The sequence below is a fragment of the Choloepus didactylus genome, chromosome 2 (genome assembly GCF_015220235.1).
Source record: "Choloepus didactylus isolate mChoDid1 chromosome 2, mChoDid1.pri, whole genome shotgun sequence".
In the NCBI taxonomy this organism is placed as follows: domain Eukaryota; kingdom Metazoa; phylum Chordata; class Mammalia; order Pilosa; family Megalonychidae; genus Choloepus; species Choloepus didactylus.
The window spans coordinates 193,145,302-193,160,867 of NC_051308.1; the positions used below are offsets into that span (position 1 = coordinate 193,145,302).

Genomic DNA, 15,566 nt, shown 5'->3' on the forward strand with positions numbered 1-15,566 from the left:
GCAGTGATTTCACCTTTCAAGTTGGCTTAGCCAGAGAGAGAGGGCCACATCTGAGCAACAAAGAGGCATTCGGGAGGAGGCTCTTAGGCACAACCATAGGGAGGCCTAGCCTCTCCTTTGCAGCAACCGTCTTCCCAAGGGTAAAACCTGTGGTAGAGGGCTCAACCCATCAAACCACCAGTCCCCTATGTCTGTGGTCATGTTAGCAACCATAGAGGTGGGGTAGGCGAATACCCCTGCATTCTCCACAGGCTCCTCAAGGGGGCACTACATCTTTTTTTTTTCCTTGTTTTTCTTTTTTTTTTTTTAACTTTCCTTTCTTTTTTAAATCAACTGTATGAAAACAAAGTTAAAAAGAAAACAAACATACAATAAAAGAACATTTCAAAGAGACCATAACAAGGGAGTAAGAAAAAGACAACTAACCTAAGATAACTGCTTAACTTCCAACATGTTCCTACTTTACCCCAAGAAAGTTACATAATATAGCAACATTTCTGTGAACTTGTTCCTACTATATCCATCAGAAATTAACAGACCATAGTCATTCCTGGGCATCCCCAGAACGTTAAATAGCTTATCTGTTCTTCTTGGATTATTGTTCCGCCTTCCTTAATTGCTCTCTATTGCTAGTTCCCCTACATTCTACATTATAAACCATTTGTTTTACATTTTTCAAGGTTCACATTAGTGGTAGCATATAATATTTCTCTTTTTGTTCCTGGCTTATTTCGCTCAGCATTATGTCTTCAAGGTTCATCCATGTTGTCATATGTTTCACCAGATCGTTCCTTCTTACTGCCGCATAGTATTCCATCGTGTGTATATACCACATTTTATTTATCCACTCATTTGTTGAAGGACATTTGGGTTGTTTCCATCTCTTGGCAATTGTGAATCATGCTGCTATGAACATTGGCGTGCAGATATCTGTTCGTGTCACTGCTTTCCGACCTTCCGGGTGTATACCGAGAAGTGCAATCGCTGGATTGAATGGTAGCTCTATATCTAGTTTTGTAAGGAACTGCCAGACTGACTTCCAGAGTGGCTGAACCATTATACAGTCCCACCAACAATGAATAAGAGTTCCAATTTCTCCACATCCCCTCCAGCATTTGTAGTTTCCTGTTTGTTTAATGGCAGCCATTCTAACCGGTGTTAGATGGTATCTCATTGTGGTCTTAATTTGCATCTCTCTAATAGCTAGTGAAGCTGAACATTTTTTCATGTGTTTCTTGGCCATTTGTATTTCCTCTTCAGAGAACTGTCTTTTCATATCTTTTGCCCATATTATAATTGGGCTGTCTGTACTATTGTCATTGAGTTGTAGGATTTCTTTATATATGCAAGATATCAGTCTTTTGTCAGATACATGGTTTCCAAAAATTTTTTCCCATTGAGTTGGCTGCCTCTTTACCTTTTTGAGAAATTCCTTTGAGGTGCAGAAACTTCTAAGCTTGAGGAGTTCCCATTTATCTATTTTTTCTTTTGTTGCTTGTGCTTTGGGTGTAAAGTCTAGGAAGTGGCCGCCTAATACAAGGTCTTGAAGATGTTTTCCTACATTATCTTCTAGGAGTTTTATGGTACTTTCTTTTATATTGAGATCTTTGGTCCATTTTGAGTTAATTTTTGTGTAGGGGGTGAGGTAGGGGTCCTCTTTCATTCTTTTGGATATGGATATCCAACTCTCCCAGCCCCATTTGTTGAAAAGACCATTATGACTCAGTTCAGTGACTTTGGGGGCCTTATCAAACATCAGTCGGCCATAGATCTGAGGGTCTATCTCTGAATTCTCAATTCAATTCCATTGATCTATATGTCTATCTTTGTGCCAATACCATGCTGTTTTGGCAACTGTGGCTTTATAATAAGCTTCAAAGTCAGGGAGTGTAAGTCCTCCCACTTCGTTTTTCTTTTTTAGAGTGTCTTTAGCAATTCGAGGCATCTTTCCTTTCCAAATAAATTTTATAACTAGCTTTTCCAAGTCTGCAAAGTAGGTTGTTGGAATTTTGATTGGGATTGCATTGAATCTGTAGATGAGTTTGGGTAGAATTGACATCTTAATGACATTTAGTCTTCCTATCCATGAACATGGAATATTTTTCCATCTTTTAAGGTCCCCTTCTATTTCTTTTAGTAGAGTTATGTAGTTTTCTTTGTATAGGTCTTTTAAATCTGTTCTAGTTTGCTAATGCTGCAGAATGCAAAACACCAGAGATGGATAGGCTTTTATAAAATGGGGGTTTATTTGGCTATACAGTTACAGTCTTAAGGCCACAAAACGTCCAAGGTAACACATCAGTAATCGGGTACCTTCACTGGAGATGGCCAATGGCGTCCGGAAAACCTCTGTTAGCTGGGAAGGCACATGGCTGGCGTCTGCTCCAAAGTTCTGGTTTCAAAATGGCTTTCTCCCAGGACGTTCCTCTCTAGCAAGCTTGCACCTCTTCAAAGCGTCACTCACAGCTACACTCCCGTTTTCTCTCTTTGAGTCAGCTCATTTATATCGCTCCACCGATCAGGGCCCACCCTGAATGGGTGGGGTCACACCTTCATGGGAGTATCCCACCAAAGTCACCTCCCACAGCTGGGTGGGGCACATTCCAAGCAAATCTAACCAGCACCAGAACGTCTGTCCCACAAGACCACAAAGATAATGGCATTTGGGGGACACAATACATTCAAACTGGCACAACATCTTTGGTTAAGTTTATTCCTAGGTACTTGATTTTTTTAGTTGCTATTGAAAATGGTATCTTTTTCTTGAGTGTCTCTTCAGTTTGTTCATTTCTAGCATATAGAAACATTACTGAGTTTTGTGCATTAATCTTGTATCCCGCTACTTTGCTAAATTTGTTTATTAGCTCTAGTAGCTGTATCGTCGATTTCTCAGGGTTTTCTAGATATAAGATCATATCATCTGCAAACAATGACAGTTTTACTTCTTCTTTTCCAATTTGGATGCCTTTTATTTCTTTGTCTACCCGGATTGCCCTGGCTAGCACTTCCAGCACAATGTTGAATAACAGTGGTGACAGCGGGCATCCTTGTCTTGTTCCTGATCTTAGAGGGAAGGCTTTCAGTCTCTCACCGTTGAGTACTATGCTGGCTGTGGGTTTTTCATATATGCTCTTTATCATGTTGAGGAAGTTTCCTTCAATTCCTACCTTTTGAAGTGTTTTTATCAAAAAGGGATGTTGGATTTTGTCAAATGCTTTTTCAGCATCTATTGAGATGATCAATTGATTTTTCCCTTTTGACTTGTTAATGTGTTGTAATACATTGATTGATTTTCCTATGTTGAACCATCCTTGCATGCCTGGAATGAACCCCACTTGGTCATGGTGTATGATTTTTTTAATGTGTCTTTGGATTCGATTTGCAAGTATTTTGTTGAGGATTTTTGCATCTATATTCATTAGGGAGATTGGCCGGTAGTTTTCCTTTTTTGTAGCATCTTTGCCTGGTTTTGGTATTAGATTGATGTTAGCTTCATAAAATGAGTTAGGTAGTGTTCCATTTTCTTCAATGTTTTGAAAGAGTTTGAGTAAGATTGGTGTCAGTTCTTTCTGGAAAGTTTGGTAGAATTCCCCTGTGAAGCCATCTGGCCCTGGGCATTTATTTGTGGGAAGATTTTTTTTTTTTTTTTTTTAATCATCATTTTATTGAGATATATTCACATACCACGCAGTCATACAAAACAAATTGTACTTTCGATTGTTTACAGTACCATTACATAGTTGTACATTCATCACCTAAATCAATCCCTGACACCTTCATTAGCACACACACAAAAATAACAAGAATAATAATTAGAGTGAATAAGAGCAATTGAAGTAAAAAAGAACACTGGGTACCTTTGTCTGTTTGTTTCCTTCCCCTACTTTTCTACACATCCATCCATAAACTAGACAAAGTGGTGTTTGGTCCTTATGGCTTTCCCAATCCCATTGTCACCCCTCATAAGCTACATTTTTATACAACTGTCTTCGAGATTCATGGGTTCTGGGTTGTAGCTTGACAGTTTCAGGTATCCACCACCAGCTACCCCAATTCTTTAGAACCTAAAAAGGGTTGTCTAAAGTGTGCATAAGAGTGCCCACCAGAGTGACCTCTCGGCTCCTTTTGGAATCTCTCTGCCACTGAAGCTTATTTCATTTCCTTTCACATCCCCCTTTTGGTCAAGAAGATGTTCTCCGTCCCACGGTGCCAGGTCTACATTCCTCCCTGGGAGTCATATTCCACGTTGCCAGGGAGATTCACTTCCCTGGGTGTCTGATCCCACGCAGGGGGGAGGGCAGTGATTTCACCCCTCAAGTTGGCTTAGCCAGAGAGAGAGGGCCACATCTGAGTGTGGGAAGATTTTTGATGACTGATTGGGTCTCTTTGCTTGTGATGGGTTGGTTGAGGTCTTCTATTTCTTCTCTGGTCAGTCTAGGTTGTTCATATGTTTCCAGGAAATTGTCCATTTCTTCTACATTATCCAGTTTGTTGCCATACACTTGTTCATAATATCCTCTTATAGTTTTTTTAATTTCTTCAGGATCTGCAGTTATGTCACCTTTTTCATTCATTATTTTGTTTATATGGGTCTTCTCTCTTTTTGATTTTGTCAGTCTAGCTAGGGGCTTGTCAATCTTGTTGATCTTCTCAAAGAACCAACTTTTGGTGATATTTATCCTCTCTATTGTTTTTTTGTTCTCTATGTCATTTATTTCTGCTTTAATCCTTGTTATTTCTTTTCTTGTACTTGGTTTAGGATTGGTTTGCTGTTCATTTTCTAGCTTCTTCAGTTGATCCATTAGTTCTTTGATTTTGGCTCTTTCTTCCTTTTTAATATGTGTGTTTAGTGCTATAAATTTCCCCCTTAGCACTGCTTTTGCTGCATCCCATGGTTTTGGTATGTTGTGTTCTCATTTTCATTTGTCTCTACGTATTTAGCAATTTCTCTTGCTATTTCTTCTTTAACCCACTGATTGTTTAGGAGTGTGTTGTTTAACCTCCAGGTACTTGTGAATTTTCTAAGTCTCTGATGGTTATTGACTTCTAATTGTATTCCATTGTGGTCAGAGAATGTGCTTTGAATAATTTCAATCTTTTTAAATTTATTGAGGCTTGTTTTATGTCCCAGCATATGATCTATTCTGGAGAAAGTTTCATGAGCACTAGAAAAGTATGTGTATCCTGGTGATTTGGAATGTAATGTCCTGTATATGTCTGTTAAATCTAATTCATTTATCAGATTGTTTAGGTTTTCAATTTCCTTATTGGTCTTCTGTCTGGTTGATCTATCTATAGGAGAGAGTGATGTGTTGAAGTCTCCCACAATTATTGTGGAAACATCAATTGCTTCCTTTAGTTTTGCCAGTGTTTCTCTCATGTATTTTGTGGCACCTTGATTGGGTGCACAGACATTTATGATTGTTATTTCTTCTTGTTGAATTGCCCCTTTTATTAGTATGTAGTGGCCTTCTTTGTCTCTCAAAACATCCCTGCATTTGAAGTCTATTTTATCTGAGATTAACATTGCTACACCTGCTTTCTTTTGGCTGTAGCTTGCATGAAATATTTTTCTCCATCCTTTCACTTTCAATTTCTTTGTGTCTCTGTGTCTAAGATGAGTCTCTTGTATGCAACATATTGATGGTCATTTTTTTTGATCCATTCTGTGAATCTATATCTTTTAATTGGGGAGTTTTATCCATTTACATTCAACGTTATAACCGTGAAAGTGTTTCTTGAATCAGCCATCTTATCCTTTGGTTTATGTTTGTCATATATATTTTTCCCCTCTCTCTATTAATATCCTTTATTGTACCCATACCGAATCTCTTTAGTACTGAACCTTTCTCCAAGTCTCTCTGTCCTTTCTTTGTTTCGCTGTCTGTAGGGCTCCCTTTAGTATCTCCAGTAGGGCAGGTCTCTTGTTAGCAAATTCTCTCAGCATTTGTTTGTCTGTGAAAAATTTAAGCTCTCCCTCAGATTTGAAGGAGAGCTTTGCTGGATAAAGTATTCTTGGTTGGAAGTTTTTCTCACTCAGAATTTTAAATATATCATGCCACTGCCTTCTTGTCTCCATGGTGGCTGCTGAGTAGTCACTACTTAGTCTTATGCTGTTTCCCTTTGTATGTGGTGAATTGCTTTTCTTTTGCTGCTTTCAGAACTTGCTCCTTCTTTTCCGTGTTTGAGAGTGTGATCAGAATATGTCTCGGAGTGGGTTTATTTGGATTTATTCTATTTGGAGCTCGCTGGGCATTTATGATTTGTGTATTTATGTTGTTTAGAAGATTCGGGAAGTTTTCCCCAACAATTTCTTTGAATATTCTTCCTAGACCTTTACCCTTTTCTTCCCCTTCTGGAACACCAATGAGTCTTATGTTAGGACATTTTATATTATCTATCATATCCCTGAGGTCTGTTTCGATTTTTTCAATTTTTTTCCCCATTCTTTCTTTTATGCTTTCATTTTCCATTCTGTCATCTTCCAGGTCACTGATTCGTTATTCAACTTCCTCTAGTCTTGTACTATGAGTGTCCAGAATCTTTTTAATTTGGTCAACAGTTTCTTTAATTTCCATAAGATCGTCTATTTTTTTATTTAGTCTTGCAATGTCTTCTTTATGCTCTTCTAGGGTCTTCTTGATATCCTTTGTATTCTGTACTATGGTCTCATTGTTCATCTTTAGTTCTTTGAGTAGCTGCTCTAAGTGCTGTGTCTCTTCTGATCTTTTGATTTGTGTGCTTGGGCTTGGGTTATCCATATCGTCTGGTTTTTTCATATGCTTTATAATTTTCTGTTGTTTTTGGCCTCTTGGCATTTGCTGAACTTGATAGGGTTCTTTTAGGATGTGTAGACCAATTGAAGTCCTTATCTCTAATTTATCAGATCTACTGCTTCATGGAGTACACTTTCTCTAACTAACCAGCAGGTGGCATCCACGAGCCACCTGTTCTCCAGAAGCCAGTTCTCCCCTGCTGTGTCTTTGTGGTGAGTGGGGGAGTGAGTCTTGTGGGGTCCAATTGGTGTACCAAGCTTGCGTGTATAGTTGATGTTGCCCGCCCTGTATATGGGGTGTGTTTCTGGGCAGTCAGGGAGGGGGGGTGGCTGTAACAATCAAATCTCCCTGGTGATCCTGGAGTTTTAAAGCTGCTGCAATAGTCTAATCCTTCAGTTCAGTCCTGCCACAGTGTCTCTGCCACTGACCCACAAGTCCTTGGTATTGGCATATGGCTCCTGAGACTTGCAAGTGGGCCCCTCTTCCAGGCTGTGCACCCCGGGTCCTCTGTTGAGAGATGACTGTGCTATGTCACAAGTGAGTGCCGTCCCCCTAGGGCGGTTCTGGTCTGCTGGGCTGTGTAGGGAGGCTCCCAGTCTGCTCAAATGATGGCTGAGTGGGGCTTTGTTAATTCGCACTGCTCCACCTTCCCAGCTCTGGGATAATCAGCTGAGGTTGCAGGGAAGGCTAATGTCCACACCCAGTTTTGTGGAGTGTGCCTGTTATTTGAAGCACTTCCGTCACACTGGGTTGTCTGGGGCAGCTCTGGGCTATGGGGCTGGCAATGGGCAGGAGTGTTTCCTGTCCATCAGGATGATGGCTGTGAGCAGACACCCCCCTTTTCTTGGGAAGTTGTGGTGTTTAGTGAATTTTCTCAGCCACTGGATTATTGCCTTTTGTCTCAGAACTCTCTTAGTTCTGCTTTTGTCTTGACCTGCCCAAATTGCAAGTCTTTGAAGCTTTCTGTATTGGGCTTCTTAGAGTAATTTTTTTTAGAAAAAGAAAAAAGGAGTAAAAAAAAAAAAAAAAGAAAAAGAAAAAGGGCCCTCCTCACAGATCTAATGGGTTATTGAAATGCTAAGAGACAAAGCAATTAGGGCCAGTAAGGAAAGGTCCACAGGGCAGAGAGATCAGCTTTTCTTCAGGATTTGCATATGAGCCTCAGGGCCTGAGCTCTGCCGTTCCCCTTTCTATGTTCACCAGAACTCCAAAAATCCTCCGCTTTTATTTTGGGGTTTTTCGTGCTGTTTTTTTCTATGTCTGTCTCCTCTCTGCTGGGCTGGCTGCTCTCAGATTCTCTGTTGTCTGGTCTCAGTCTATCTATGGTTGGAGTCTGGATCAGTAGAATGAGTTTCCGATAAGGGCTGCCACTGCACTTCTCCCTTCTCCTTCCCGGAGCTGACAGCCCCTCCTCCCACGGGACTGAGCCTGGCAGGGAGGGGCGCGGATCCCCTGGCCGCAAAAACTTACAGATTTCGCTGATCTCAGCAGTTCCACATTTTCATGAGTGTTGTATGAAGTATGCCCAAAGTCAGATTGCTCTGTGGTGTCCAGTCCACGCAGTTCCTGGCTTTCTACCTACTTTCCTGGAGGAGTAACTAAAACATACAGCTCACCAGTCTGCCATCTTGCCCCACCTCCTTCCTAATGCTTATTTGTACAGAGTTTCTATTTAGGTTGATTATAAAAGTGTGGAAATGGATGATGATGATGGTAGCACATTATTGTGAGTGTAACTAACAGTGCTAAATTATGTATGTGAATGTGGTTGAAAGAGAGGAAGTTTTGGATCATGTATGTTACTAAAATGAAAGTAAAGATATAACATGGGATTGTATAACACCTGAATCCTGTTGTGGACATTGGACTGGTGTTAATACTACAAGTATAATAATCTGCTTTCATGAATTATAACAAATGGATGACACTAATATAAGGTGTTAATAATAAAGTGGTATGTGGGAAAAATATACCTAATGTAAACTATGGACCATAGTTAATAGTATTATTTTAGTATACTTTCATCAGTTGTAACAAAGGTACCACACTAATGCAAAGTGTCAACAATAGGGGGATACATGGGAATGCTTTATTTTTACATGATTTTGCTCTAATTAAAATAATAATAACAACAACAACTATAATAATAAATCAGTTGGCCATAGATGTGAGGGTTTACTTCTGAGTTCTCAGTTTGATTCCGTCCTTGTGCCAATACCTTGCTGGTTTGATTGCTGTAGTTTTGTACTAAGTTTTAAAATTGGAAAGTGTGAGTCCTTCACCTTCATTCTTCTTTTTCAAGATGGTTTTGGCTATTCAAGGACCTTTATCTTTCCATATAAATTTGACAATTGGCTTTTCTATTTCAACAAAGAAGTCTGTTGGAATTTTGATTGAGATTGCATTGAATCTGTACATTACTTTGGGTAAAATTGACATTTTAATATTTAGTCTTCAAATCATGAACATGGAATATGCTTCCATTGATTTATATATTCTTTGATTCCTTTTAGAAATGTTTTATAGTTTTCCATGTACAAGTTTTTACATCCTTGGTTAAATTTATTCCTACATGTTTGCTTTTAGTTTGTTATTGTAAATGGAAATGTGTTCTTGATTTCAAATTGTTGAATCTTCTAATTGTTCATTACTAGTGTTTAGAAACACTACGATTTTTGCATGTTGATCTTGTATCCTGCCACTTTGCTGAATTTCTTTATTAGTTCTAGTAGTTCTGTTGTGGATTTTTTCAGTATTTTCTATATATAGGATCATGTTATCTGAAAATAGGAAAAGTTTTGCTTCTTCCTTTCCAATTTGGATGCCCTTTATTTCTTTTTCTTGCCTAATTGCTCTGGCTAGAATTTCCAGGACAATGTTGAATAACAGTGGGGTCAGTGAGCATCCTCGTTTTGTTCTTAATGTTAGAGGGAAGGCTTTCAGTCTTAAACCATTAAATAAGATGTTAGCTGTGGGTTTTTAATATATGCCCTTTATCATTGTGGTAACTTGGAGCTGTTATGTACCCCAGAAAGGGCCATGTTCTTTTAATCCTTTCCTGTGGGTGCAGACCTATTGTGGGTAGGATCTTTTAGTTAGGTTATTTCAATTGAGATGTGACCCACATCATTTCATGGTGGGTCTTAATCCTTTTACTGGAGTCCTTTCTGAGAGAGTAAAAGACCCAGAGAGTTCAGAGAAGTTAAGAGATGAAATTAAGAGAAACCCACAGAGAAAAAAAGCCCTCAGAGGAGCTGAGAGAGGAAGCCACTGAAGCCAGAGGCTGAAAGCAACAAAACCCAGGAGAGAAGGATGAGCAGACACCGGCCATGTGCCTTCCCATGTAATAGAGGTGTCCCAGATGCTAGCAGCCTTTCTTCAGAGACGGTACCATCCTGTTGATGGTAAATTTGGACATTTTTACAGCCTTAGAACTGTAAATTTGTAAGCTGATAAATCCCCATTGTTAAGCCAACCTATTTCTGCTATACCGCATTCTGGCAGCTTTAGCAAACCAAAACAATCATATTGAGGAAGTTTCCTTGTTTCCTTAGTTTTTTAAGTGTTTTTATCAAGAAGAAGTGCTGGATTTTGTCAAATGCATTTTCTGCATCAATTGAGATGATATGTAGTTTTTTTTCTTTGTTCTATTAATGTGGTGTATTTCATTAATTGGTTTTCTTATGTTGAAACACCCTTGCATAGCTGGTATAAATCACATCTGATCATGGTGTATAATTCTTTCAATGTGCTGTTGGCTCCAATTTGCAAGTATTTCATAAAGGATTTTTGTATTTATTTTCATAAGGAATGTTGGTCTGTAATTTTCTTCTTTTGAGTTAACGTCTTCTGGCTTTGGTATAAGGGTGATGTTGGCCTCATAGAATGAGTCTTCAATTTTTAGGAAGTGTTTGAACAGGATTGGTGTTAATTCTTCTTGGAATGTTGGTAAAATTCACTAGTGAAGCCATCTGGTCCTGGGCTTTTTTTTGTTGTTGGGAAGTTTTTGATGACTGATTCAATCTCTTTACTTGTATTGGTCTGTGAAATCTTCTGTTTCCTTTTGAATCAGTATGGGTAGTTTGTGTGTTTCTAGGTATTTTTCCATTTTATCTAGGTTGTCTAATTTGTTGGCATACAGTTGTTCATGGTATCCACTTATAATCCATTTTTCCTCCTATGAGATAGGACACATCCCCCCTTTTATTTCTGATTTTATTTATTTATGTCCTCTCTCTTTTTTTCTTTGCCAATCTAGCTAAAGAGTTGTTGATTTTACTGATCTTTTCAAAGAACCAGCTTTTGGTTTTGTTGATTCTATTGGTCTTTTATTCTCTATTTCATTTATCTTCCCTCTAAACTTTATTTCCTTTCTTATTTTCACTTAAGGTTTCTCTTTTCTGGATCCTTCAGTTGTGAAGTTAGTTCTCTGATTTGAGATCTTTATTTTTTTAAAATGTAAGCATTTAGAGGTATAAAATTTCCCCCTCAGCATTACTTTTGCTGCATCCCATAAGTTTTGGTGTGTCGTATTTTCGTTTTCATTCACCTAAAGATATTTCCTAATTTCCTTCGTAATTTCTTCTTTGACCATTGGTTGTTTATGCATGTAGTGTTTAATTTCCACATATTTGGGGATTTTCCATTTCTCCCTGTTATTGATTTCTAGGTTCATTCCATTGTGGTTGGAGAAGATACATCATATAATTTTAATATTTTTGAATTTATTCAGACTTGTTTTGTGACCTTACGTATGGTCTATTTTGGAGAATAATCCGTGTGCACTAGAGAAGAATGCACTTTCTGTTGTTGGGTGAAGTTCTGTATGTGTCTGTTGAATCTAGTTGGTTTAGAGTATCATTCAAGTAAGTCTTCTACTTCATTATTGATCTTCTGTCTAGGTTTTCTATCCATTACCGAAAGTGGTATTTTGAAGTTTCCAACTATTAATGTAGAGCCATCTATTTCTCCCTTCAAATCTGTTAAAATTTGCTTCATATTTTCAGGGCTTTGCCATTAGGTTCATATATATTTATAATTATTATATCTTCTTGCTGAATTGACCCCTTTATCAGCATATAATGACCTTTTTTGTCCCCTGTTAACAATTTCTGACTTAAAGTCTGTTTATCTGATATTAGTATAGCTAACCCAGGTCACTTTTGGATACTATTTGTGTGTATATTTTTTCCACCCTTTCACTTTGACCTGCTATGTCTTTGAATTTAAGGTGAGACTCTTATAAACAGTATATAGTTGTGTTATACTTTTTAAAATCCATTCTGCCAATCTCTGCCTTTTGATTGGAGAGTTCAATCTGTTTACATTTAAAGTAACTATTGATAATGCAGGACTTGTTTCTGCCATTTTGCTATTTGGTTTTTGTAACTCTTATTTTGTCCCTCATTTCTTCCATTAATGCCTACTTTCATAGTTACTTGATTTTTTTTGTTGTGTAGTGATGATGATGATAGCCAACACTTTGTTGACATTTTCTGAGTCAGACACAGTCCTGAATGCTTTATTCATTGAATCCTCTATGAGGTAGTGTTCCAGTTTGCTAATGCTGCCTTTTCGTAAAACACCAGAAATGGATCAGCTTTTATAAAGGGGGGTTATTTGGTTATAAAGTTACAGTCTTAAGGCCATAAAGTGTCCAAGGTAAGGGGGTATCTTCACTGAAGGAAGGCCATTGGTGTCCAGAAAACCTCTGTGAGCTTGGAAGGCTCTTGGCTGGCATCCACTTGTTCCCACGTGTTCTAGTATGCTAATGTTGCTGGAATGCAAAACACCAGAGATGGATCGGCTTTTATAAAAGGGGGGTTATTTGGTTACACAGTTACAGTCTTAAGGCCATAAAGTATCCAAGGTAGCACATCAGTAATCAGGTACCTTCACTGGAGGATGGCAAATGGCGTCCGGAAAACCTCTGTTAGCTGGGAAGGCACGTGGCTGGCGTCTGCTCCAAGTTCTGGTTTCAACATGTTTTTCTCCCAGGACGTTCCTCTCTAAGCTGCAGCTCCTCTTCAAAATGTCACTCTCAGTTGCTCTTGGGGCATTTATCCTTTCTTAGCTTCTCTGGAGCAAGAGTCTGCTTTCAACAGCCGTCTTCAAACTATCTCTCATCTGCAGCTCCTCTCTCAGCTCCTCTGCATTCTTCAAAGTGTCCCTCTTGGCTGTAGCAAGAGTCTGGGCCTGTGTGGCTCTTTTTAAAGTACTCCAGTGACCCAATCAACACCCACCCTGTATGGGCAGGGTAACACCTCCATGGAAATTATCCAATCAAATGCTTTACTTACAGTTAATTGAGTCACATCTCCATAGAAACACACAGTCAAAGGATTCCAATCTAATCAACACTAAATACATCTGCCCACACAAGATTGCATCAAAGATAATGGCGTTTTGGGGGACATAATACATTCAAACTGGCACACCAGTTATGTTTCAAAATGGTGTTCTCCAAAATGTTGCTCTTGGGGCGTTTTGTCCTCTCTTAGCTGCAGCCCTCCTCAAAATGTCACTCTCAGTTGCTCTCAGTTCTCAGTGTGTTCTTCCAAGTGTCCGTCATGACTGTAGCAAGCTTGCTTCTTCTGTCTGAGCTTATATAGTGCTCTAGTAAACTCATCAAAGCCCATGCCTATGGGCAGGACCACACCTCCATGGAAATTATCCAATCAGAGTTATCACGTACAGTTGGGTGTGTCGTGTCTCCATGGAAACACTCAATCAAAAATTACAATCTAATCAACACTAATACATCTGTCCACACAAGATTGCATAAAAGACAGTGGTGTTTGGGGGGACATAATACATTCAAACTGGCACAGGTAGTATTGGGGATTGAATCATATCCCTCACAAAAGTCATGTTCAGGTCCCAATTCTGGTCTTGTGGGCAGGAACCCACTTGCACATAACCTTTGAGAATGTTATTTGTTAAGGTGTGCCCAAACTGAATGAGGGCAGGTCTTAACCCAACATGGCTGAAGTCATTATATGCAAAGGAAACTGGACACAGAAAGGGAAGCCACAGAGAGCAGACAGAAGCTGAAAGTCAATGGACTCCGGAAGAGAAAGGAAAAGACACTGTCATATGCATTGCCATGTAATAGAGAAGTCAAGGACCAAGGATTGCCAGCAGCCAGCCCCACAATGCCATAGTCTTTGGGGAAAAAGCATCGCCTTGCTGATGCCTCGATTTTGGACTTCTCCTAGCCTCAAAACTGTAAGCCAATAAATTCCTGTTGTTTAAGCTAACCATTGTAGGATATTTGCTTTAGCAGTAAGAAACCAAGTCAGGTAGGCACTATTGACATCCCTCTTTTAGGTCAGATACCAAGGCAGTTTAACCAAAGGGGCAGGGGTAAGACTCTGGCCTTGAAGTCAGAGATGGGATTTGAATCTCAGAGTGTTACTAGTTCTGAGCCTTTGTGCAAGTTAGTTACCCTCTCTGAGCCTTGATTTCCTCATCTGTAAAGTGGGGGTACTAATCCCCTTCTTTTTGGAATATAGAAAGATTAAATGAGATATTTGAAAGTGTCTGCACCTGGTAGGTGATTTTTTTTTTGTGTTTAAAAAATATATAATTTATATAGGCACACCCACCCAAATGAGAAATACCAAAATGTTAATGGTAGTTAACTTTTACATGGTTAGCATTTCAAGTCAGAAGGGTATTGATGGTTGGACATAGTTTTTATCTTATTAAATTTTGTCTGTATTTTCTAAATCTTCTATAATGAACTTGTATTATCTTTAAAATAGGGGAAAAAACTTATTTAAAAAAAAATACCCCAGGTAGGAACACACTGATGGTGGAAGCAATGTAGTTATTTTAGGTTATTTGTTTTTCTTATTCCTTTGTTTTGTTTTGTTGGATATGTTTGTTTGTTTGTTTGTTTGTTTTTAGTTTTTTGATAAGGCTTAAAAAAATAAAAAATAAAAATAAAAATAAAAAATACCCCATACACTCTCAAAGGAGACCAAGTCCAAAATGTGTATGCCTACTTGTTTTCATCTTCATTATCAAAAGAAAGGAGGCTATTGTTTTTTATTTGCTTTTGTGAGTTCTTTTAACTAAGTCCTTATTTGATTCATCTTCATTTATCTTCTTTTTTGAGCTTGCTGTTAAACCTGAATATTTTTCATTTGAGGGATGCTTAACAGGTTTTTGATATATGATTTTTCCATTAGCTGAAGCTGGCTCTTCATCTGCTTTGGCAGCTTTTATCGCTACTTTAATTTTCATGACTTCTTCAACTTATAGGTCTCCCTTTTTTAAAACCACCACTTGGGGTTGCTCATCTTCTTTGTTGCTGTGATCACCGTCTTCATCTGGGAGCTGAGGCTGGATTCTCTTGGTCTCAAGAGAAGTGGGCCCTTCCCTATAGCCGACCCTTTCCTTGAAGTGAGCCAGGAATTTCAGCTGGGAGGGCAGCATGTTCCACACTTGGTTCCTCTTGCTCATTGCTGCTCTGGGGTAAAAACAAGCTTCCAGGACCGCCAATAACTATTTTTTTTTAAGAGTATATGTTAATTTTGTAAACTAAGGCAGAGCCAAGGATAATGTGTTTTCATGCTGGAAAAGTGTCTCCAAAGCCCATTCTTTCATACATAGCATATTGGGGGTAGTAGTTTGATTCCAGTGGGATTTTCCCAGGGAAAATGATTTTCCTCCTGGCAGGAGATCACAAGACAAAACTTCATTTTATACTGAAGTTTCTTCCATCAAATGAGGCCTTTTCAGCTTATGATATTTTTGCTGATCTGATTACTTTGGGTTCTAACA

The 15,566-nt window shown here is 38.7% G+C and overlaps 1 pseudogene; it reads right to left on the reverse strand.

Moving 5' to 3' along the window:
• Window positions 1–14,781: 14,781 nt before the first annotated feature.
• LOC119519172 lies at window positions 14,782–15,245 on the reverse strand (annotated as a pseudogene).
• Between the last annotated feature and the right edge of the window lie 321 nt (window positions 15,246–15,566).